The following is a 27495-nucleotide window of genomic DNA, read 5'->3' as shown; positions in this document are numbered from 1 at the left end:
ATACTAATATTGTATTTAATTTATACTTTAACATATTTAACATGTATTGGTCAACCTCCCATCTGGGGGAGAGGGTGGGAGGAAGGAGGGGAAAAATTGGAACAAAAGGTTTGGCAATTGTCAATGCTGTAAAATTACCCATGCATATGACTTGTAAATAAAAAGCTATAATAAAAAAAAATGCAAGCTTTTTGATTTGTGAACTTCATGGTATAAGAAGTTCTTATATGTATGTGCTTTTCTCTTATAATAAACCAAGCTATTAACCATAAAAAAACAAAAACAAAAACAAAAACAAAAACTGTTTTGTCCTTCAGAATTGATCATCATGTAATCTTGCTGTTGCTGTGTATAAAGTTTCCCGTGTGTTATTTGTTTCATGTAGCATCAATTCATGTAAGTCTCTTCAAACCTCCCTGAAATCATCCTGCTGATTGTTTCTTATATAACAATAATATTCCATAGCATTTATACATGATAACTTAGTCAGCCATTCTCCAATCAAAGATGATGTTCTGGATCAAAGGATATGCACAGTTTGATAGGCCTTCGGTTATAATACCAAGTTGTTCCCCAGAATGATTGCATCAGTCCACAATCACACTAACAATGTGTTAGTTTCCCAGATTTCCCACATCCATTCAAACATTCATGATTACCTTTTCCTGTCATCTTATCCAACCTGATAAGTGTGAAGCAGTCATTCAGAATTGTATTATTTTGCATTTGTCTGAACAATGGTGATTTAAGACAATTTTATATGACTAGAAATAATTTTAATTTTTCATCCAAAAATTGTCTGTTCACATCCTTTGACCATTTATCAGTTGTAGAATAGCTTAAATTCTCATAAATGTGAGTCAATTCTCTGTATAATTTTTTCCCAACTTACTATTTCTCTTCTAATCTTGTATATGTTGGTTTTCTTTGTACAACAAAATTTTAACTTAATATAATCAACCTTTTTCATTTTGAATTTTATAATGTAATCTGTTACTTCTTTGGCCACATTTGGCCACAGATTTGAGAGGTTGACTATTTTTTGTTCTTCTAATTTGTTTATAGTATCATTATTTATGCTTAAATCATGAAACCATATTATGCTTATAGTGGTATAGGATGTAAGTTATTTAGGCCAGTGCCTAATTTCTATCATACTACTTTCCAATATTCCAAACAATTTGTGTTAAATAGTGAGTTCTTATCCCAGAAGCTTTGGTCTTTGGTATTGTCAAACAGTAGATCACTATAATCATTTATTATTGTGTCTTACAAACATAATCTATTTCACTGATCAATTAATCTATTTCTTAGCCAATACCAATGGTTTTGATGAGCATGATGAGCACTGCTTTGTGATATAGTTTTAGATTTGATACAATTAGACCAGCAAATTTCTATTTATTTTGTTATTTTCCTTGAAATTCTTGACCATTCTTTCAGATGAAGTGTGTTATTATTTTTTTCTAGATCTGAAAATTGATTTCTTGGAAGTTGTATTGGTATTGTACTGAATAAGTAGATTAACATAGGTACTATTTTCATTTTTATGATATTATTTCAACCAATAATAAGCATTTGATATGTTTCCAACTGATCAGATTTGACATTATTTGTGTGGGAAGTATTTTGTAATTGTATCCATATAGTTCCTGACTTTGCCTTGGCAGGTAGGCTCCTAAATGCTATGCATTATCCTCAGTAATTTTAAATGGAATTTCTCTTCATATATCTTGTTGTGGACTTTGTTGGCAACATATAAATATACTGACAAAATATGTTGATTTATTTTCTGTCCTGCAAATTTGCTAAACTTGTGAATTGTTTGTAGTAGATTTTACTCAATTCTCTATAGTTCTCCAAATATACTATCGTATCACCGGCAAAGAATAATAATTTGTTTCCTCATGACATACTAAAATTGGGTTAATTTTGTTCTTTCATTATTTTAAAGCTAATATTTCTAATACAGCATTGAACCTTGTATCACCACTAATCTTACTGAGAATTATTCTATTTATTTTAATTAGATATGATGCTTACTGATGGTTTTTAATAGATGACAATGAAAACACCTTTTATACCTGTACTCTCTAGTGTCTTTTAAGAGAAATGGGTGTTGAATTTTGTCAAATCTTTTTCTGCATATATTGAGATAATCATGATTTTTGTTAATTTGATTATAGATATAATAAATTATGCTGATAGTTTTCCTCATATTTGATAATCCTGCATTTCTGGGGTAAATCCTACTTGGTCATAGTTTATTATCCTGGGGATAACTTGCTGTAATCTCTTAGCTAATATTTTGCTTAAGATTTTATCATTGATATTCATTAGGGAAATTGGTCTATAATTTTCTATGTTTTTACCCTACATGATTCAGGTATCAGCACTATATCTGTATCATACAAAGATATGTACTCTTTTTTTTCCCCCTATTTTTCCAAATAATTTGCTTGGCATTAGAATTGTTACTTAAATGTTTCATAGAATTCACATGTAAATCCATCTGGTCCTGCAGATTTTTTCTTAGGGAATTGATTAATACCTTGTTCAATTTCTTTTTTCAAAAATGTGATTATTAAAGTAATTTATTTCCACCTCTATTGATCTGGGCGATTTATATGTTTCTAAGTATCTAATTCATATAAATTGTCAAATTTATTGGCATGCAGTTGGACATAACAGCTGCTAATTTGACTCAAATTTTCTCTTCATTATTGGAAAGTTTACCCTTTTCATTTTTGACACTAACAATTTGAGTTCCTTCTTGCCCCTTTCTAGTGAAATTAACAAAATTTATATTTGTTTTGTTATTAGTTCAATAGTTTTCTTACTTTCAATTTTATAAATCTTCCACTGTATTTTCAGAATTTCAAATTTGGTATTTCATTGGGGATTTTTATTTTTGTTCTTTTTTCTAACCTTTTTAGTTGTATACACAATTCTGTGAACTTTTCTTTCTCTATTTTATTCAACTAAGCATCTATAGATACAAAATTTCCCCTAAGAACACCTTTGCCTCCATCCCATAAATTTTGTTATATTGTCTCATTATTGTCCTTCCCTTGAAGCAAAATATCAATTGTTTCTATGATTTATTGGTTCACTCACTCATTCTTTAGAATTAGCCTATTTAGTTCACAATTTTGTTAACTCTATTTTCCCCTAGCTTTTGATTGCATGTAATTTTTATTGCATCATAATCTGAAAATAATTATTTTAATATTCTGCCCTTCTGCATTTAATTTTGACGTTTTTATGCCCTAATACATGGTCAAATTTTTTGTGGGTTCCATGTACTGCTGAGGAAAAAGTATGTGCCTTTATTGTTCCATTCAATTTTCTCCAAAGTTTATCTTACCTAACTTTTCCAAAATTCTATTGACCTACTTAACTTTTATTTGTGTTTCATTTTATGTACTTCTTATAGAACAAGTTTGATATTCTCTCCCCTCCCACCAGAATAATTTTGCTATCTAATTCTCCTTGTGGCTCTCTTATCATATCCTCTAGGAATTTAGATGGTAGACCACTTGGTGCATATATATATATCTAATATTGATTTATTTCATTTTCTATAGTGCCCCTAATAAATATGTAATTTCTTTCCTTATCTCTGTTAACCAGATTTATTTTTGTTTTTGCTTGATCTGAGATCAAGATCACTAGTATTTTTTTTAATTTCCACTAAAGCATAATAGAATCTGCTGTAGCCTTTTACCTCTCTATATCATTCTGCTGTAAATGTGTTTCTTGTTAAACAACATATTGTAGGATTCCGACTTTCAATCCAGTCTCCTGTACTCTTCAATTTTATGGGAGAATTCATTCCATTCACATTCGCAATTAAAATGACTTAACTCTGTATTTCCCACCCTGTTATTTTTTCCAAGTTATATTTTTCTTTTTCCTTTCCCCTTTTTCCTCATTTCCAGTTTTTTGCTTCTGACCACCAATCCCTTAATCAGCCCTCCACTTGTATAGCTCCTCACTTTCCTTTTAAACCTTCCCCATCTCCCTTCTATTAGCCTCTTTCTTTCCTTTCTTTTTTCCTCTCCTCCTTCCTGATAGGGTGAGACAAGATTTTGTCTTAAGTCTTTTTTTGTTTCTTCACTAAAAGTAACTTACCACATTGTACTTCCATTTTCCCCTTCTTCCAGTACAATGCCCTTTTTACTTCTAGTTTGTTTTTATATTATCACAATAAAATCAAATTATACCTACATCTTCTAAGTACACCCATAACAGAGACACAGTTCTAAGGAGTTAAATATATCATCTTCCTATATAGGGATGTAAACTTTTAAAGTTTTTTTTTTTTTCTTTCCTTTTTATCTTTTTAAGCTTCTCTTGAGTTCTGTATTTGAAGATTGCGTTTGCTGTTTGGCTCTCATGTTTTCATCAGAAATAAATAAAATTCTCATGTATCATTAAATGTCCATCTTTTCCTCTGAAAGATGATGCTCAATTTTGCTGGATAGTTGATTCTTGACTACAATCCATGTGTCTTTGCTCTTCATATTATCATATTCCAGGTGCTTCAGTTCTATCAAGTGGAAACTGCTAGATCCTGGGTAATCCTGATTATGACTCCTTGATATATGAATTGTTTCTTTATGATTGTTTGTAAGATTTTCTCATTGATTGATAATTCTTAAACTTATCTATGATGTTCCTTGGAGTTTTAAATTTGGGATCTCTTTCAGGAGGTGATCTGTGAATTCTTTCAATGGCTATTTTACCCTCTGGTTCTAGGATATCAGAGTCATTTTCCTTGATGATTTTCTGAAATATGTTGTCTAGGCTATTTTTTTTTCCATCATGGTTTTCAAGTTATTCCAATAATTCTTAGATTGTTTCTCCTGGATTTGTTTTCCAAGTCAGTTGTGTTTTCTAATGAGGTATTTAAATTTTTCTTCTATTTTAATTGTAATTTTTGAGAGATTATTTATGTCTCATTAAATCATTCACTTCCATTTATTCAATTATAATTTTTAGTGTATTTCTCTTCAGTTTGCTTTTTATCTCCTTTTGCATTTGTCCAATTTAACTTTTATGTAACTTGTTTTGTTTATTGTTTATTTTTCCACTTTACCCTTTCTGTTTTCCAAGTTGATTTCTTGTTTCCATTTTTTAAAATCCATTTTGTAATGATTTCTTCAGATAATTTCTGTTTCCTTTTCCAAACTCTCCTGAAAAGTTCAGATTTCTTTTTCTAATTTATATTTTAACTCTTTTAAAGATCTTTTTCCAATTATTCCAAGTAAGCCTTATGAGGTGGAGATCAACTCTCATTACCCGTTGCAACTTTAAATGCCTTTAGTGTCCTTGAGTTTTGAGGTCTGTTCTTCATTGTCTCTATAAAAGTTATCTATGGTCAGACCTCTTTTTGCTTAGTTTTTTACTCATTTTAAAATGATAAGGTGTACTTTTAGGGCAAAGAGGAGATTGCTTTAAGCTTCCTCTACAAGCATCAGCAGCTTCAGAAGGTCTTACAACCAGTATTGATGAATTTTCCTCCATGCTGGATGGGTGAGGTCAAGTACTTGTTCTTCTGGGATTCAGGGACTTGCTATTTTCCTTTTCTATTTTTTATTGGATATCTCACTACTAATCTTCTGATTCACAAGCTTCTGAACCAGTATATAGTAGTCAACACTACTATTTTTTGGCTAAGAGTCTCCCATTAGGTTCTCCTGGTGCATAGACACAACACCACCCTGATCCCTACACTTGTGTGTGTTTGGCTGCCTTTCCCTATGCCTGATTGAAACCTTCCTTTTCTGAAGTTCTTCCAAATTATTTTTTTTTGCTGGAAATTTGTTACATTCCAAATATCTATGTGTTACATCACTTTAAGACTATTTCAGAGGCATGATTTGGTGTTGATCTGAGGTAAGCAGGAAGAGCTCAAAAAAAGACTTGCCTAAGCTCCATTTTGGCTCCACTATCTTGGCTCTGCCCCCTTCCCTCTGAGATTTTCAACAGTATATGTGTATAATACAATGCCAATACATTTCCAACTGACAAAGTAGAAGATAAGATTCAGGTTAAAATCTACTAATGGTAAGATATTTTGGGGCTGTCTTCTTTTTATGATATTATATATTTCACATGTTATGAAAAAAGTGAATAACATCTGAAATCAATTTTATTTTATTGACATGTTAGCACAAAAGGTCATATACTTCTAGAGTATTACTAAGAAGGAAAAGTGTTTTACATATTACCAATTATATTTTGTGTATGACATGCATTTTTAGTATTATGCTTACTTATATGTTAGAAAATATGTATGTTATCAGAATCATTTTTTTCTTTTTATTTTTTCCATAAAGAATTATAAAGAGAAAAAAAAACTTTCAGTGATCTTTAGTGAAAGATCACAGGTTTTCTGATCATGAGCACATAATCCCTTATTTCTGATAAGTTCATATCAATATCTATGTTTTTATGTTTTGGGACATTTTCTAATTATATATCAAAGGAAAAGTAACAATCTTTGCTGGCTCACTTTAGTCAATTATAAAATTGGGGTACTTCCCCAATACCTTCCAGTATCGTTCTAAGTTTCAAATGGAATATATGTAAAATGATTAACACAGCATGTTATACATTATCATAGTTTAATAAATATTCTTTTCTACCTTTGTTTTTGCTCAAAAAAGGTAGCGAGAAGATCACAGAAAATAGATTACTTTTATTGATCTCAAGGGCAGATTTCTAAGTGCCTTCTGGATATAAAATGTTTCAAATCAATAATAATTTGATAAGTGAAAATTAAAGCAATCTTGTGATTGTGCTTGATTTTTTTTTATTCATTGCAATCTTTTGCTCACTAGATTTAAAAGTTAACAAAAAAGGAAAACAATAGATATTTAAGGGCTATGGGAAAACAGATATTTTGATTTATTATTGACTAGATTTGTGAAGCAACCATTTTGCAAATAAATTATGTGTCATACCCAAGTTACTACATTGTACATGACCACCTAATCAGATATTATTCTGAGTCTTATATCCAAAAGATATCAAAGAATATATCCTGTATGTATATACATCCACGTTTTTGTTAAAAGAAATGTTACATTTGAAGTCACAGGATATAGCTGTTAAAATCAGTTTTATTTCTTACTGTTTATATGATCCAGAGCATCTTTCTTCCCCAATATTGGCCTTTCCCCCTCCTTTTTATTTTGCCAAAATGAAGAGAATGGTCTAAGAGACCAGTTATTAAAACACCTTTTCTTTTAATATAACATGAAATAGTCAATGCCTTCTCATAGTGCATAATTTTATCAGTTTTACAAATAATGACCCAAATTATATACTCAGATGTTCCTTTAGTTCTCTTAATTGTACCAAGATTCCATCTGGGTTATCTACCTGCTATTTTTTATTCTCACTTTCTGATTATTCTATTTTTATTTTTATCATATTCACAATTGTGTCTTACATATCTTTCCACCTACAAATCAGTGTTGACAATATTATTTTTAATCTAAAATGACTTCTTCATTGACTCTTGTGTTACTGGTAATTTTTATTCATATGAGTCCACAATGTCACTGGAGTAATAGTGGTCTATGGGGATACTCAGGGGTACTATATTGTGAGGGCTTGAGAAGCTCCATTTAGGATTGTTTATCTATCTTCAGTTGTCTGCCTGTCTTTGTATTCTTGTGTGTGTGTCTTTAGGAAGCTATATCATGAGTAGTACTCACACTTTAGGAAAACTGATGCCGAGGATGGGCTGAATTGTCAACAAAGTTGATGATAAGCAAGTGACCTCAAACCAGTTGAGGAGGTAGAGGAAAATAATTTGTTCCAAAAACCATGAAGTTAGCTGAAGTGGGGATGGTGAAATGTTAAGAACTTGATCAAATATCAAAAACAACAAAATCATCCAGCCCATTTCCATTTGTTTTAACTTTTTTTCTTGCCAATAGACTTTGATGATTGAGTAAGGCTGATGACTTTTGCAATTCTGTGTCACAAATATAAGTCATGGGCAAATCAGGACCTCATTCATCACATCATGATTTCAGTGATCATCTTTACAAATGAAGGATGAAGAACAAGAGCAAATTGAGTCATTGATATATGACTCATTATCATTAAATATGCATTATCATTATTATCATTAAAATGCAGATTTTTGCATTTTTGATTATTTGAGGAAACCGAAAGCACTTCATAATTTTCTAAATATGGGATATTCTCTTATGTGATTTGCATATTGTTAATACTATATCTCAATTGTGTAAATATACATATTGGTATTTCAAATTTGATCATTTTGTCATATAGCTCCATGCCACAATCAAGGTGACAATAATTTCCCATTTATTTTCTTTTCGTAATGCGAATAATTGGTCCACCTTCCACATAGTTACAACTTTCACTTAGAAATTATTTTAGGCTTTCATGAATTAAGATAAAAATACTACCTGTGAATTGCATCATATGAAGATATAATCATTATCAGCAGGAATTAATTCTTTTGAACTTATACAGAACCCCTTTTGTGAAAAATTAAACCACTTTCAATAAATATATTTTCTTAGTTTTGCATCTCATATGCAAGCAAACAAAATAGAGTAGAACAGCATCCCATGATTTTACTATATTTAATGCATAATGGTAGACAATTAATCTGAGAACACCCCATGAGTATCTGTTCTGCTCTATTGAGAAATACTTCTTTAATATTAATCAGTATTTCACATTGTTGAGTGTTATAGTTTTTACCAATTACTAAATTGCGGTATCATAAATATGTGGTCTATTGTAGGAAAAAAATAATAGATTAGGATTAAATGAATAAAGATATAATTTATTCTCTAATCATACATCCACAGATCAGAGCTCCAACAAATCTGAAAGTTAAAGCATGTGTTCATAGGCTTTTGAGGTAGAGGGATGTTGAAAATATTCAAAATATATATCCACTATTTTTATCATACCATATCATTAGGATAGTTAAGGACAAAATCTTACATTCTTTCCTCTGGTATAATACTAACCAGTTATGCTTTGAATCTAGATAAACAAAAATTCCCCAAGAATTTATGTAATAATAATAATCATCTTATATTTTACATAATTTCTAGTATTTACAAAGCATTGCCCTCAGAACAGAACTGTGTTCACATCATAAAATCATTGAATCACAGAATTTGAAAGTTTTCAGGAACCGTCTAATACATGCAAAATTAGCATCATGCATATTTGTCCAACAAAGAAACATTAATTTCAGAAAATCAAATAAACTATCCAGGGTCAGTCCCATAGATAGGGAAGAGTAGACTAAGATGCCAACCTGGGACTCTTTTAATTCTATGCCCTACAATGCTGCTGCTATCATACTATCTCACATTTAAAGTAAGCGAGGGAAGAGAGCAATAGTGTTAACACACTATGTTTTGGTGTGTACAGATGGGATATCTTCCTTCATTATGTTCTCTCATGGCTGAAAATGATGCCACCTTGCCCTCCCTGAGCATATACACAAATTCATGACAAAGCAGTGGTAGGAGAAATCAATCTTCAGAACTCAAAAAACTGGAATATATATAGTCTTCAAAGATAATAAAGTGGTCAACCTACCTCCTCATTTTAACCATAAGATGAACACAAAGGATGAAATCTATATCCTGTCCAAAGTATTGTCAAATACAAAATATTTTGTAGTAGTTATTTTATAATGAATATTATAAATTGGCCATAAAATGATTATTATAAAATGGATGGTTTGAAATGTTTATGGATCAGGTAATAATTGAATCAAAGTGAGTAGAACATTTAAGTGTCTTGATGTTAACATTCGATACTTTTTTTTTTTTTCTGGACAGTAAGACAGTGTAAAGATCAAACTGTGGAGGAATTTATCTTTCCCTTTGGGACAAATAAAAATAATTCAATATAAGAATTTTATACATCTGTCAATGAACATAAAGCAAATGGAAAACATGAGTGTCTTCATTTCAAAGGTATATCTATAGCCCAGAGACATTTAAATTATAGAGGATGACTCAACAGTTTGTTGGTTTAGTAAAGAGAACAGGGATCAGTTAGATTTTCATGATTTTCATTTCAGGCTATATACCATACATGATGGATTCAAGTTGTAAAGTAAATTTTAAAAGATAAGATCCCATGGAAACTACAGTGAAAGCAAAATAATTACATTATTTTGGGTATTGATTTTTGTCAGGCAACATTTTCCTAATGGTATTGTTTTCATAAATACACTTAAATTGATAAATTGGCTCTTTTAAACAGAAGTCTTGTCAGATACAGATCATGTGCTCAACAAAAAAAATTTTAACCAATTCAGATATTGTATACAATTTGCTTTTTCTTGTATTCCTGTAATGGGCTGAGGCTTGAGTTGATGCACTGAGGTCCCAAGCACATGAGGCTAAATAGTAATTGGACCATACTCTATTAATATATAAGCTTGGAGAAAGAATGCCCCCCCCACTCTTTGTGCAAGTCCTGATGTGTTGTATAGGAAATGACGATTTTGGTGGGTGGAGGCAGGGGAGTGGAAAAGAAAGGGGAAGGAGAGACTTTTGGCATTGCCATTGCGACGGTTTGCTCAGCTCAGATCTCTTTCTGTTAGCTGGCTTCCTGTTGCAACTGTCCATATTGCTATCGCAATCTTTCTTGCCTATATTTGCTATCACAATCCTTATTCATCTCTTCACTTCAATAAATATTGAAGATTTTCCCCTTAACCTGAATTCCTGACTCCAGCTGATTTTAAATACACAGTCATTACATATTCCTTCTTGAAAGATCTAATATCTATATGAGGAAATTTGGAAAGGGGAAGACCAAGAGGTAAATACTCCATTATTTCACATTTCGTTGAGGAAATGCCCCTCCATTTGAGATGTACTGAGCAATGCAAATCTTAAACCCAGCACAACACCTATTGTACAGAATGTATTAGATAATATTAAACACCAGCCGCCTTATTTGCGGTATTTGAAATTATTAATTGAGTATCTGTTAAGTCCAAGACACAGAGATAGGTAACATATGATATTGGGATATGAATAAAACCTAACCCTCATGGATCCAGGGAGGGGGCTCATTATTTTAATCATTTTTAATGAAAAATTAATAATAATATGGAAACAGAATATGTTGAGGGTCAAAAAAGATGACAAAAGCTGAGATTTATTTAATATTTTAAGGTTGTAAAAGCACTTTTATTTCAATGAAATTGTTAGACAGTCAGTAATCACAGTTTTATAGATAATGCAACTGAACTAAAATAGAAGAGCCTGGATATAATGACATTATTAAGAAAGATCAAAACTCAAGTTCACAATGACAAATACTAATGATAAGTATAATGCTATTTTTGTATTATTTCCAGTAGTAAAATGATCCTATAAAGGTTTGGGAAGTATCAAGAGTAAAGTATTTATATAGTGTAAGGAATAGAGAGCTGGTTTGAAAATCACGAAAGATTTAGTTCAAATCTGATTTTAGACATTTATTAGATGTAGGATGCTGGGCAAGTGAGTCGTTTTCTATCTGCTTCATTATTTTCATCTATAAAATAGAACTAATAATAGATTCTGTAGTCTAAGGTTGTTGTTACAAATGAAAATGAAATTGTATTTACAAAGTGCCTGGAACAGAGTAGATACTTAATAAATGTTTCATTCTTTCCTAACGAGGAAGTCAACAAGTATAGAAAAAGTCATCCCAAGACATAAATAAATAAATATAAAATAATATGTTATCTTGAATGCAATAAAAGTTTTTGTGTTAAATAATTTCATGCTTTTATCAAATTCTTATGTTCTCAATGAAGGTAGAGGGAGAGAAGAAAGAAATTTTGGGACCCTATTTTTTAATGAATGTTAATTTTTTTTAATTGTACATATGAATGGAAAGAACAAAATACTTCAAATATAATTTTCTGGAAAATTTATACCTGAAAAAGGTATACACTAGCGAAAACAGAAAGAAAGAGATAGACACAGACACAGAAACACAAACTGAGAAATAGAGTTCACAAATTGGAAAAAGGAAAAGTGGAATCAAAGGCATAAAAAAGAGGCTAGTCAACTTAAGAAGAGGCACTTATTTATTATTTTTTTTATTATAGCTTTTTGTTGACAAAACATATGCATGGGTAATTTTTCAACACTGATTCTTGCAAAAACTTATGTTCCAACTTTTCCCTTCCTTCCCTCCCCCCTCCACTAGATGTCAGATAGTCCTATATATGTTAAATGTTAAAGTATGTGTTAAATACAATATATGTATACGTATTTATACAGTTGTCTTACTACACAAGAAAAATAGGATTTAGAAAGTAGGTAAAAATAACTAGGAAAGAAAAACAAAAAAAATTCAAGCAAACAATAATAAAGAGAATAAATACTATGTTATGGTCCACACTCATTTCCCCATGTTCTTTTTCTGGATTTAGCTGGTTCTGTTCATTCCTAATCAATTGGAACTGATTTGGATCCTTTCATTGTTGAAAATGACCACTGCCGTCAGAATTGAACTTCATATAGTATTGTTGTTGCAGTATATAATGATCTCCTGGTTCTGCTCATTTCACTTAGCATTAGTTCATGTAAGTGGGCACTTATTATTTTAAAGTGAATTAAAAGAAGAAGTAATGATTGCCTTATAGGAATCAATAGTCTGACAGACAACACTGATTCACAGTTTTATGAAGGACATGAGAATAATTGAACAGAAGCACAAATGAAATGAAATTTCATCTAATTCAGATGGGTAAAAATATTGTTGATACAGGAATATAGGGCTATAGGGAAACTCCAGTATAGATGGAAGGTGACATCCCATATTTTTCTTATAATTTTGAGATTTTGCTCCAAGACATTGAAAATCTAAGTGTCCTGACCATGGTCATATGTTGCTGCTATGTGTTAGATTGCACTCATGTAACCTTGAATCCAGCTTTTGCTGGCCCTTTATCTACTATGTCATAATGTCTTTTCTCATTGAATGAGAAAAAATAGATAGGCCAAATTGATAGAAAACATATGTAAGAACTGATTTAAAAAAAAAAGTTAGAAAAATTGCTTCAAATTTTGCCTGACAAGAATATCAGCAAAATGAAAAAAATAGTGTAATAGTACAAAAAAAAAAAAAGTCATAGAAGTACTGGAAATAAAAAGTCTACAGTAAACAGAGGAATCAATCAGCATTTAGAGTGATGCTTTTTTGAAATGTCAACACAAATAAGTTTAAATGATAGTTAATTAGGTTCCTGTTATCAGACAGTATCAGAGGTCAACCTGATTAATTAGTCAGTGTTTGCAAAGTATTTGCAAAATGAAAAGTGCTAGTTATGTGCTAAGTGCTATTATTGCTAGCTGAAGAAACTGCCTGTAATTATCTCCCCATTACCTGTGTTACAAATTAATGTTTTGCTAGTACAATCAAAAAGTACATATCTAATGTCAGTGAAATTTTATTTAAAATTTCAATAAACAGAAAAAAATAATGATGTATGGGGTTTAAAGGCCAGGATGAGCTATGTTCTCAATAATTCAGGGATATGGTTCTACCTTTCCTTTTGTATTAAAACATCTCATGGCATTTTTTTTTTCATAATCCAAATATGGACATATCAAATTGTATTCTATTAGTTAGTTACAATATTCCCCTGAGAATTGTTCCCATGTACATGATGAGAAAGGAAAGCAGAAATATCATGCATACTCACTATAATTATTTCATCCAGAAGTTTAAACAATGTAAATTAGCTCTCCCAACAGGGAGACAAAAAGTCACTTTAATCAGAAAACATTTGACTTTAAATTCCCAAAAAATAGGATTGGCCAAAGGCAATATCCATCCATAATAACAACTCTTTTATAAAATAATATGAAGAATACTGCATGATTATTAGAAGTATTACTTCATGAGGGAAAAAAGAACAAGCATTTATTAATTGCCTACTCTGTGCCAAGAACATTTTTGAGTGCTCAACACACATCTCATTTAATCCTCAGAACAACCTCAGGAGATAAATGGTATTTTTATTCCTATTTTACATTTGAGGAAATTGATACAGACAAAAGCAAAGTATTTTGCTCCATATCCCACATCTACTAAGTTTCTGAGGCCAGATTTGAACATAATTCTAGCTAAATCCAGACCCAACACTCTTATCAACTATACCACTCAGCAGAGAGCATTTGGCATTTAAAGAAAATTTAGTAAGCTATTAGACTAACCAAAACGACCCTAATGATATTAAAGGAGAAATGTGGAAGAATTACAAGTAAGAAAAAATGAAAAAAAATTGCAAAAAAAAATTTCAAACTATTTTCTTGACTGAACATCATTTAGGCACCAAAATTGCACCTTAACACCAAAGCTTCAGCTATGCTTAGGGGAAAAGATAGAGATGCTATTGAAAAGAATAAAGCCAGGAATTAGCATTTTGATCACCATTTTACAGAAGAGGAAACTGAAATTCAGAGAGATTGACTCTTCTGTAGAGAAGAAATTAGTTGATGTCAGAAGTTTGATTTACATTTAGGAGTTTCTGAATCCAAGGACAGCATTTAAATAGTCTGGTTATTTTTATGATTTTTTTTTGAGAGAATCCTGCTACACTAATCTATTGGCTCTAAAAATTACTAAATATTTATATTTTCCACTTATCATATTTATTTTACTTTGTAGTCAAAAAGTATAAAACTAATTTAATTCCATAAGGAAAAGAGAAAAGGTTTGACAAATTATGGCACAAGACAAAAAATAATAGATTTGGAATCAAGTTCTCCCTCAGAAATTTCTTGGAGTGAGAACATGGAAAACATTTTAAAACTCTAATTGTCTCCAACTTATCATATATGAAATCCATTTTTTTTGTGAAGAGAGTAAATGTAAATGAAAAATAATCTATAAATGTTGGTTATTATAGAATAGATATTTCTGGGTTGATGATTTAGGAGAAACAATAGAACTTAACATATATGAACATTGATACATAGTGATGTTGAGGATTTTGACAAATTCTAAAAAAGAATTTTTCCTGGCTGGGTATCAAAACTTTAGTGTTTTTCCAGATGTGTCTCACTACTGGACACTTGTTAGTGAAAATGCAATCCATTAATTTTCTCACATATGTATGTCATTTTATTTCATTATCATAAAATTTCCTCTAAGAACACTATCTATTATTCTGAAGACACTTGTTGGGTCTTTTAACTATTTCTTTGATGTTATCATTGTTGAACTTAAGTTATATGCCCAATCCACTTCCTTTTCCAAGTTCATGATGAGGGTTTTTTGGGGGTGTTTCTTGAATACATCATCATTATTGACATAAACATGCAGCATTTTTACAATTATATTTTTTCTATTATCCTTTTTATTATTGGAAATTGTGATTCTCATGAGACTGTGATGTTCCATAATTCACAGTCAGGTGTCATAACTAAAAGAAGGTTGGCTTTAAATGAGATAGACTTTTATAACAACTTGTGTCTTAGGATCATCAAAATTGCTGTGTGATTTATATCAATCCAGATGAGTGATAACTGGATAGTGAAAGAAATTTCTGCTACTGTTAGGCAATCTGAGGAGCTGATGGAGCTCAATTATAAATGAGATGGATAGAAGAAATCTTTCCAGAGTAATTTAAGCCCAATTTTTACAAGTATGACTGTGATAGTTAAGGAAATGTCACATGTGGACAGATTGAGCTAGTAGAAAACAGTAAGATAAAGTTCTTCACAAGGACAGAAGCTTTGAGTTTTCTTAGTTGTTCCTAGAAGTACAAATAAAGTTTTAGTTCTTATGTTTGTATTATCTGCAAGCATGAAAAGAACACATCTATTGCTTTGAGCATGTAAATATTATCAAAATCATTATCAAATATGAAGCTCAACAGTAAATGTGATTGATGACCCTGAGGTAGCCTTGTAGCATAGCATGTTATGCTTGATTAATTAGAAAGGAGAGAAAACAGAGGCTAAAGTGAACTGGAGCCTAATGTGAACATCCATGAAGAATAGGTCACATGGAATGTAATTTTGGTTACCACTATTTAATAAAACTCTTTAAGTCATACTAATAGAAGTACAGCACTGAAACTGTTGATAGTCTCCCGACTCTTAGACATTTCCATCTCTACAGGGGTGTCCTCAAAAATCTGTCTATATGATTCCATATGACCTATTATCAGGGTCATCTATCACATTCACTGCTGAGCTTCATATCCCCAATTAGATTGTGACTATAAAGGAAAGGCTAACATATTTTTTGGTAATGACCCTAACAAGTGACACAGAGACTGCTAAATTGTAAGTGCATAATAAATTCTTATGGTTTTTATTTAGTTTCCCACTCATAACAAATATGATAAACTAAAGTGAAGACTCAACACATCAACTCAGAGAGCAATTTTCCTTCAAATCTAAGACATATTGATAAAAGGGACATAATTGCTTTCATATATATTTTCCATGTTAAAAGGATTATAATTGTCTACTCTATATAAATGGTTTTAGCATTATCATTAAAAAGAATTTATCTCATAGAAATATCACTGGATAAGAAGTCAAAGTACATAGGTTCAAATCTTATCTCTATTTGTGTAACCTTAGCTAAATCACTTAGACTCGTTTCTTATATGTGACATGAGAGGGGCTGAACTCTATGCCTTCTGAAATTCATATCAATCAATTTTATTACTTTCAAAAATTATTCTGTCAGCATTTTGTATTCATATAATTTATATTTGCATTATATGAAAACACAAAGGTATTAAAACTGCCTCTAATATCCTACTCTGATGGGTATTGCACATTAGAAAAAAATTGTTTTTAAAGACCATAACAGAAGAAAAGATCAAATGGACTAGAGATCTGGCAAGGCTTTGATCATAGTTCTGGTAATTGATTCTACATATGTAATCAAGGGACCATTCTAGTTCAATTGAGAAAAATGGTTATTGAGTTTAGAGAGTCTGCTAAGTCAGTGGTGACTTTAACATTTTGAAAATAAAGAAATATTTTATTAAAATGACTGCCTATGAGCAGGACCTGGAGATCATTATATACTTCAACCACAATATTATATGATGATCAATTCTGATGGTCATGGCCCTCTTCAACAATGAGATGAACCACATCAATTCCAATAGAGCAGTAATAAATTTAACCAGCTACACCCAGCGAAAGAACTCTGGGAGATGACTATGAACCACTACATAGAATTCCCAATCCCTCTATTTTTATCTGCCTGCATTTTTGATTTCCTTTGCAGGCTAATCGTACACTATTTCAAAGTCCGATTCTTTTTGTACATCAAAATAACTGTATGGACATGTATACATATATTGTATTTAACTTATACACTAACATATTTGACATGTATTGGTCAACCTGCTATCTGAGGGAAAGGGTAGGGGAAAGGTGGGGAAGGGTTGGAACAAAAGTTTTTGCAATTGTCAATGGTGAAAAATTACCCATGCATATATCTTGTAAATAAAAAGCTATAATAATGAAAACAACAAAAATCAAATAAATAAATAAAATGGTTTCCTAACTTTTCAACATGATAATTATGGCAACAGGTTTATTTATTATAGTTTCTTATCTCTCCCATTAGAACATGAGCTTTTGAAGAGAGGACTCTTAATTTTTTTTTTTTTGGTATTGCCCATGTAGTAAGACAGTGCTTAGAACATAGTGAGGAGTATGTTTTTTTTAATGATTTGTAGCAGTTTTGATTATGATAATGTACCCAAAATTATTCTTTCTTGTATAAGGATTTATTAATCCTTTACTGCTTATAAAACTCATCAATAGATCTTCTAAAGTAGTATGTATGTGCAGTGAAGTAAAAATAGTCTTAGGATCAAAAACAGGATTTAAAAGTAGAAACTGAACAAGAATGTGCTCTTTGTGAAAACCTATGAATAGATATAAAGAAAAATAAGATTTGTCTCAGAAATCATGGGATAAGGAGCGATGCTGCTTTCCATAATGCCTAAATTCTGCTGTGTAAAAATACAATAAACTTCAATTTTTACAGTCATTTAGTGATTGCAATAATGCCATATGTCTATTAAGTATTTTTAAGAAGCATATTCATTTTTAATAGGTCAAAGGTTTCTTCACAGTTTTCTTATCTTTGGTCCATTTAATTTCATATGCCTGATACATTTTGAAATAAATTCCTTGTAATCATTATTTATTCCCACTATTATATTGAAGTCTCCAAGTTTAGTGAACATGATGAGCTAATCTGAAGAATTTTAATTTTTTTTCTTAGCATTTCTCTTTCTCTTTATCCTCTGGGGGGAAAAAAGATTGGAACATATGAGCTTTTTGCACATATTTTACATGTGCATGTCTACTGCAATATGAGATGACCAAATGGTTACTTTTAATTTGTTTTGTACTTTTAATTTTAATTATATTTCTCTATAAATAAAAATTGCAACATTATTTTTTTTTCCTTAGGATGCTCATTAAGAGTTTGCTTCATTTCTTTTTATATGATAGAGTTAAGTGTTCTATCTTCTCTCCTTTTTCTCTAGGAAATTGATAGTTTTTGGTAAATATTCATCCATTTCCCTGAAATTGTTACATTCATCAGCCTATAATTAGGCAAAATTGCTTGTAACAAATGTTTTAATTCATCTTCCCTTGTGGTGAGTTATATATTTCATTTTTCTTACTGATAATTTGATTTTTTCTTTCATTCTTTTAATTGAATTAACTTAGAAGTTCTTTTACTTTGTTTTTATCCCATAAACCTAGCTGCCTGTTTATTATTAAATTAATTATTCATTTCCATTTTATTAATCTTTCTTTTTATTTCATGATTTTCATTCTGGTTTTTAATTGAAGATTTTTAATTTCTTCTTTTTTATTACATACCCAGTTTATTGATCTGCTGCTTTTCTATTTTATCAAAATCACTATTTAGAAATAAAAAATTTTTCCCATCAGCAATGATACAGATCTTTTCTGTCAAATTTTTAAGTTTCCTTGGACAGGAAAGTAGTTTCAACTAAGTTTTTGTTGGATCTGCCAGTTTATAATTAAATTTGAGGAATTTTTTAGAGTTGTCTCAAAAGAAATTTGAAAGAGGTCAACTGAATATTCTCTACTCCTTCATCTTTGCTTCATCTCTTACTGATTGCCAAATATTTCAACAGATTATGATTTGGTCAATAAAATGTATATAAAACCAATTTTATTTTTATAGGTTAAAATAAATGTTCAGTTTGTTTTATTTAGCATCCAAAGACAATTAGAACATTATTTCATGACACATTTATTCATATCATATTACAGTCATAAACATGTCATTTGTCATGTCTTTGCTAATATTTCCCAGATCTATATATCCAGTCATGACATCTGTTCTGATCTTTGATCTTGTGATTCTGTTATATATTTTTGATATCTTGAACTTGATGTGATTTAGGCATCTCAAGCTCAACTCAACCAAAAGAAAATTTATGTTTCCTCCAAACCATCCTTTGTTCTCAACTTGTAGTAGAAAAGAATTGAAAACAAATTAGATTCTTACAAATTGGTGAATAGCTAAATATAAAGGAATATTTGCATGTACTGGCATAATCTTTTTCAACAAAAAATAATCATATGTGATAAATATTTCAAAACTTGGAAAGACAAGATGAAATAAACAAAGTAGAAGTAGGAAAGCCACAGAAAATAGCAATGAAAATAGTAGGAATCAAATCCAAAAACCTATAAAAATAAATATTGAAAAATTACAAAGAACCAATTTAGCCCTTAAAAAATATGATTCACTACAACTTTGTAGAGGTAAGGTTAACATAGTTTTGAAACATTGAATATCATGTCATTTTTTTCACTGTATGGAAACGAGTCATTGAATTTTAATTGACTTTTTAATTGCTTTAGTTCACTTAAAGCAAAATATATTTGGTAGGAAAAGAGGGAAAGACACAGTGGTCAATTTAAGTAATATAAAAAGATAATATAATTATATAAAAATGAAATATTGACTTAAACAAAAGTTGCTCTCATGTCATGACAACCACTCTACCCCTTTTTTCAGGTTAAGGTAAAATTTTGCTGTGTTTTTGAGCTGTAAGAATTATGAGTGTTTTAAGATAGTTAAATGATATTAACTTTTATCTAGTAATTAAAATATGTAAACACTTCCATGAAACTATAAATTTGAATTTATATCAGAAAAATTATACCATTTATGAATAGTTCTTTAAAAATAAAGCTAAACAAAGCTTTAACATGTACATAAAAATTAAAGATTTTTGTATCATGAATGAATTTAGATATATTAAAAGCTATATTTGTAGCTATATTATCACTGATTAGAATTTTAAAGATACTTCTCACATAATTAAGTTGATGACACCTTATCTTGTGATGAATCAATTATGAATGAAAGTGACATAAAAACACTCTATACAATTCTCAAGATTGGATGATGGATTTCCCACATCCATTAATTCTTGATTGAAGGACTCACAATAACTAGCTGTTTTTTTTTTTTTTTCTGTTTAAATTAGGAGCTTATTGATTTATTGATCTATATTCTTGGTTTAACTGGATTCAGTAGGGAGTTAAGTGAGCAAAAGCTTTTGAAAATACCAAATGCATCATTCACTCCTCTTTGGGAGCCATCTATGTAACACTAAGAAAGTTACTTTAGAACTATAGTTTCAAGTTAAAATAGAAACAAGAGCCACCAAACCATAAACAAAATTTCTCATAGGATGCATGCTGTCTTAGAAAATCACATATTAGATGAGAGATGTTTCTCAGTGAAACCAAATATATCTAATATTTTTTCTTTGGACCAAATCTGATGACAGTAAGATTCACACAATATCTGTCACCTTCCCTATTTCCCCTCAATCATATTATGATTTCTTTGCCTCTTCCTGAGATGTAATTTCCCTCATTTTCCCTCCACTTTCCCCTCTTTTTTCTGTTACAATTCCCTTTCTATGTCTAGTTTTTTTATAAGAATAAAATCAAATTCTACATGTACTTTCAATATATATCTATAACAGAAATATAGTTCTCAAGAGTTGTTTTTGTTTGTTTGTTTCTTTTACCTTTTTATGCTTCTCTTGAGTTCTATACTTGGAGGTCAATTTTTCTTTTGTTTAGCTCTGGTCTTTTCATCAAAAATAAATGGAATTCACCAGTTTTATTGAATGTCCATCCTCTTCCCTGAAAGAAAATGCTCAGTTTATCAGAAAAATTTATTCTTGGCTGTATTCCTATTTCCTTGCCTTTCCCCTTTCAGAATATCAGATTCCAGGCCCTTTGATCCTTTAAAGTGGAAGCTGCTAGATCCTGAGTAATCTTTACTGTGCCTCCTCAGTTTTTGAATTGTTTCTTTCTGGTTGCTGGTAGTAGTTTTTCTTTGGTCTGATAGTTCTCAAATTTAGCCATGATATTCCTTGGAGTTTTAATTTTGGGGTCTTTTTCAGGAAGTGTTTGGTGAATTCTTTCAATGCTTATTTTACCTTGTATTTCTATGATATCTGGGCAGTTCTCTTTGATGATTTCCTGAAAGATACTATCTAGGCTCTCTTTTTTCATCATGTATTTCAGGGAGTCCAATAATCCCTAGATTGGCTCTTCTAGATCTATTTTCCAGGTCGGTTCTTTTCCCAAATTTTTTCTTTTTTATTTTTATTTTTGGTTTTCTTTGACTGATTCTTGTTGTCTCAATGAGTCATTCATTTCCATGTATTCAATTCTGAATTTTAGTGAATTTTTTTTATTTAATTTTTTATTTTTTGTATTTGTCCAATTGAATTGTTAAATGAGTTGTTTTGTTCTATGATTTTTTTTTCTATTTCACAAATTCTGTTTTTTAAGGAGTTATTTTTTTTTTCTTTTCCATAAATTCTGGTTTTCTTGGAGTCGCTTTATTTTTCCATTTTATCAAATTTATCTTTTAATGAATTATTATTTTTTTCCATTTCACTAAGTCTGTTTTGTTGTGAATTTTCTTCAGATGGTTTCTGTGTTGCCTTTCTAAATAATCTTGCAAATTTGTCATTTCCTTTCCACACTTTCCTTCTAGCTCTTTAAGATCCTTTTAATTTTGGGGTTATATCACCTTTTGGAGCTTCATCTAGACATAATCTTCCTTCAGTCTCCTCAAGGTTTGAAATCTGTTCCCTTCTCTTTCGTCATAAAAGCTGTCAATTGTTAGAGACCCCTTTACATTTTTAGTCATCTTTTTTTTTTTTTTTTATTTGAAGTCTGACTTTGGGGTGGGGGAGGTTTTCCAAGTGGCTGCAGCTGAGCTGGATCAACGCTGATTCACTCCTGTTGCTGGTTGGGTGTGGCCAGATCCTGTTATTTTGGTATTCATTATTGATCTTTTGTGTTTCTGTTGGATGTTTTATAACTTTTCTGCGGATCTGGCTTGCAACAAGGGCAGAGTGGCCAACACTGCTATAGATTCTTGTAGATTCCTCCCTATAAATTCTCTGCCACCATCCCGCAGAGTCAGCAACTAGCTGATTTTCCTCCTGTTTAAATTGGGAACTTATTTATTTATTGATCTATATTCTTGGTGCAAGTGGATTCAGTAAGTGAGTTAAGTGAGCAAAAGCTTTTGAAAAAAGCAAATACTCCATTCACTCTTCTTTGGGAACCATCCATGTAACACTAAGAAAGGTACTTTAGAACAATAGTTTCAAATTCAAATAGAAACAAAAGTTACCAAACCATGGACAAAGTTTCCTGTAGGCTGCATGTTGCCTTTGAAAATCACATATTAACATCATTTGTGTTCTATTATATTTTTATTTTTTCTCAATTTCATTTGACCTTCTATTTAAGACCAAGGCTATTCCTGAGAATGAATGAAAGTGCAATCCCAGAATTTAGGTCACAACCCAAACTATTAGCAACAGATATTCTCTTTGTATCACAATAATTCATGACCAAAACAATACATAAGTTAAAAGTGTCTTATTGATGTGAGATGTGTATTGAAAAATAAAGTCAGAAATAAGATGAGGCTACATTCTCTTTCTGAAGCACCAGAGATTGAGATTTCAATTTATAGAGATTTCAACAGAACATCAACATCTTTAAAACACACATTATCACTGTGTATTTTTGAATTCCCAATACTGTCTTTTCTTATGTATACCTCCTCTATATTTTAGAAGGCCAAAGAAATATACATTGCCTCCTATTCATGCTTATTTCAATGGAATGACACAAGATCTCAAATTTGCCAACTCTTTTAAAAAATGCTAGTCCAATTGCAAAAGGCTAAAATTATTCTTAATGCAATAACCTAATAAACCTGCCAAAGATATTCCTTTGTGTGGTATCCTTAAAAATATCACATTCAGGTAGCCACAATGACATATTACCTACTCCAAGTCAGAGTTTTATAAAATATGGGATATGAATCTTGACTCGTGATAGACTGGGATTGTTTGCTGAATAAAGACAAGACAATGATTAGACTATATAGAGATACAAGATAACCATTGGATTAATCAATTGGGTTCAGGGTGACAAATACTTGTCATTACTTCCCATTGATTCAAGGTACATAGAATACCCTGGAATGAATTTTTAAGCACTGATAGCCATCATATTTTCTTCTTTTTCCCTCCCTAACTTTGGCACTCTAGGATATTATTCATTGACCTTCTGGAAAAATTGAAAGCATCCTTGTTTATCACAATAATTTATATGTAACTTAATATATCCCCATTTCATTTTTACAATTTAATAATTCATAGTTATAAAACAGCATATAATCCATGTCCTTTGATTCCCAGTAGAATAACTAGAATACTTTGATGCCTTCTCAATTTAAGAAGTCACATGTTTGACTTAAGTTTTCCACATTAGTTGTCATCTCTAAGAAAATAGCTTCCATCAACTCATCTTAAATTGTACCTTCAACAAAAAGGTTTTCCCAGCATTACTCCACCCCAATCTAATAGCAACTTAATCTCTAATATTATTTCCCAAGTACTCTGAATATATTTAGTTTGTATCATTTCATTTATATGTTACCAATTCTATAAAAAAATGTGAGTTTCTTAAAGTCAATGACCTTTTTAAAACTTTCTTTTTAGCCCCATTCCTGAGTATAGTACCTGTCTTATAGCAAGCATTTAAAGTACTCATTGATAATTAACTGAACAAAGTGAATATTGATAAATTTGATTTTTTGTATTTGTTTTATTTAATTTTTTCCCAGTTACATTTGAAACAATTTTTACATTTTTTTTTCTATTTGTGACTTCTAGGTTCTCTCATTTATCCCCACCCACAATTAAAATCACATCTGAAGTTATGCAAAACATTTTCATAAAAACCATGTTGTGAAAGGAAATAGATGTCCCAGCTTAATGAAAATAAAAACCCACAAGATAAATGATATTTTTGAAAGAGAGAAATATAGAAAGAGAGAATGCTTCAATCTGTATTAAGCACAATCAGTTCCTTCTAAGGTTATGAAAATGATTTTTTCATCAGAAGTACTTCATAGTAGTACTACTGAGAATAACAAAGTCATTCACATCTGGTCATCTCAAGGCATTGCTATTACTTTGTATACAGGACATTTTACTTTGCTTGAGCTCAAAGAGGATATTTCAAGGCCCCCCACCCCCCCCCCACCCCAAGACAATCCTGTTCCAATTGCAAAAGCCATTTCATTTCCCAGAGAACATTCCATCAAAAACACATGAGTCATTCCCCAAATGATGCTAACCCTCTCAATTTCTTTTTTTTTCCCTTGAGAAGAGACCTTCTATGAATGTTTTTGTATATGCAAGTTATTTTCTTTTTTTAATTTTGAATCTTTTTTGGTATTCATGCTTAGTGGTGTTGTTAGGTCAAAAGATTTATGTGAATTTATAGTCCTTTGGGCACAGATCATATCTTTTAATCATTTATCAGTTGGGGCATGGATCTTATTTTATTTATTTATTTATTTTTAAATTGACAGTTTCCTTTATGTTTGAGAATTGAGACCTTATCAAAGAAACTTGCTTCAAAATTATTTTTACAATTACTATTTATAACTGTATTTCTTCCCATTTATTCTCACTCTCCTTTTACCCTGTCCCTCCTCAAAAACGTTTTGCTATTGACTAATCCCTTTCCCAATATGTCCTCTCTTTTATCACTCTCCACTTTTCCATATCTAATTTTTCTTTAATTTTCCTGCAGTATAAAATATTTTTATACTCATAAAATTATTCATGTTATTTCCTCTTTGAGCCAGTTCTGATGACAATAAAGTTTATTCACTTGTGTTCTCTTACTCTCTTCTTCTCCCCTCTAATATCCTTTTTGCTTCTTTTTTATGGCAAATAATTTGCACTATTCCACTTCTCCCTTTTCCTTTTCCCAGTACATTTCCCTCTCATCCCTTAATTTCATCGTTTAAAAAAAAAAAAACATATTATCCCTTCATATTCAGGTTATATGTGTGCCTCTCTCTCTCTTTATATATGTATATTTCTTCTAACTGCCATAATAATGGGGAAGTTTGAATGAGTTACAAGTATCACCCTCCCATGTAGGAATGTAAACAGATAAGCCTCATTAAGTCCCTTATGTGATCACTTTCTTCATTACTTCCTTATGTTTCTACAGAATTCTGTATTTGATAATCAAATTTTCCATTAAGCTCTTGTCTTTTTATCAAAAATCTTTGAAAAAATTTCATTGAATAATATTTTTTTTCTGAAGGATTACACTGAATTTTGCAGGGAAGATGATTCTTGGTTGTAATTTTGGCTCCACTTCTCTCTGGAATATCATATTCCAAGGACTCTAGTCCTTTAATGTAGAAGTTGCTAAATCTTGTGTTATCCTAACTGTGGCTTCATTATACCTGACTTGTTTCTTTCTGGATGCTTGAAATATTTTCTCCTCGACCTGGGAGTTCTCGAATTTGGCTATATTATTCCTGGGAATTTTCATCCCTGGGATCTCTTTCAGAAGGTGATCGATGCATTCTTTTAATTTATATTTTGCCCTGATTCTAGAATATCAGGACAGTTTTCCTTGATATTTTCTTAAAAAATGATGTCCAGGATCTTTTTATCATGAATTTCAGGTGATCAATCATTTTGAAATTATCTCTACTGGATCTTTTTCCCAGGTCAGTTGTTTTTCAAAAGAGATTCTTCACATATTTTTCTACCTTTTTTTTTTCTGCTTTTGCTTTATTGTAATTGATTTCAGATGTCATTAGCTTCCATTTGCTCAATTCTAATTTTAAGGAATTATTTTCCTCATTGGGCTTTTGTACTTTTTTTTCAAATTGACCAATTTAATTTTAATGCATTCTTCTCATTAGTTTTTTGCATTTCTTTTTGCACCACTTTCAATTGTTTTCCTAAATTTTCCCCTATCTCTCTTAATTTTTAAGATTCCTTTTGAGTTCTTCCATGGCTTGATTCCTATTCTTATTTTTCTAGAGGCTTTGCATATAAGGACTTTGGCTTTGTTTATTTCCTGGGTATATGTTTTGATTTCAACTTTCCACCATCAGAACATTTTTCTGGTGTCTGTTCATTTTCCTAATATATCTTCCCCCACTCCCCTCACCCCCCCCAGCCAATTATGGTTAAATGATTTGCCCAAGGTCACACAGCTGGGAATTATGTGTCTGAGGGTATATTTGAACTCAGGTCCTCCTAACTTCAGGGCTAGTGCTCTATCTAGCTGCCCCTATTATTAGACTTTTAATTCTTTGTTAAGGGAGGTCTATGTTTCCACTATCCAAAGCTTCAGGGATATTGTGCAGCTCTTTTCAGAGCTTCTTCTAACTACAAGCCTTCTCTTTCATCTCTGAAACTGTTAAAAATGACCCTAAAGCACTGTAGCTGTAAGATCTAGTGTGCTATTTTATTTTGCTTCTTTTTTTTACTGGTTTGATTTGATTTTTCTTGAGCAGCACAATAATAGTATATATATATACATACACATTAGATTTAACATACCATGTTTACCATATATTGGACTAGTTACCTTCTAGGAGAGAGCGTGAGGGAATGGAGGGAAAATTGAAATGCAAGGTTTTGCAAGGGCTAATGTTGAAGTATTGTCCATGCATATGTTTTGAAAAATAAATTTAAAAAAAGCTTTAGTTTAAAAATAAATAAATAAATTCAACACATCAAAAAAAAAAAAAAAGATCTAGTGTGTTAAAGCAATAAAGGACTACTTTACTGACACTAGGCTCAGGGTTGGAGACAGGGTTGTGCTGATATGGTCTGTTCAGGGATCACATGCTCAGACTCACACCTAGTTGCCACCAACCATATCCATTGACCTACCAAGTTCTCCATGGTGTGCCCAGGCTGAGAGGTGCAAAAGACTTCTCTACTGCTAGTGATTCAGAGGTACTTCTTTCTTGATGCTGGAGTATAGCCAAGGCTGCCCTGGCTGAGGGTCCTCCCTGACAATGCATGCT

This window comes from Antechinus flavipes, chromosome 1 (assembly GCF_016432865.1).
Source record: "Antechinus flavipes isolate AdamAnt ecotype Samford, QLD, Australia chromosome 1, AdamAnt_v2, whole genome shotgun sequence".
Taxonomy (NCBI): Eukaryota; Metazoa; Chordata; class Mammalia; order Dasyuromorphia; family Dasyuridae; genus Antechinus; species Antechinus flavipes.
This window is presented reverse-complemented; position numbering follows the sequence as displayed.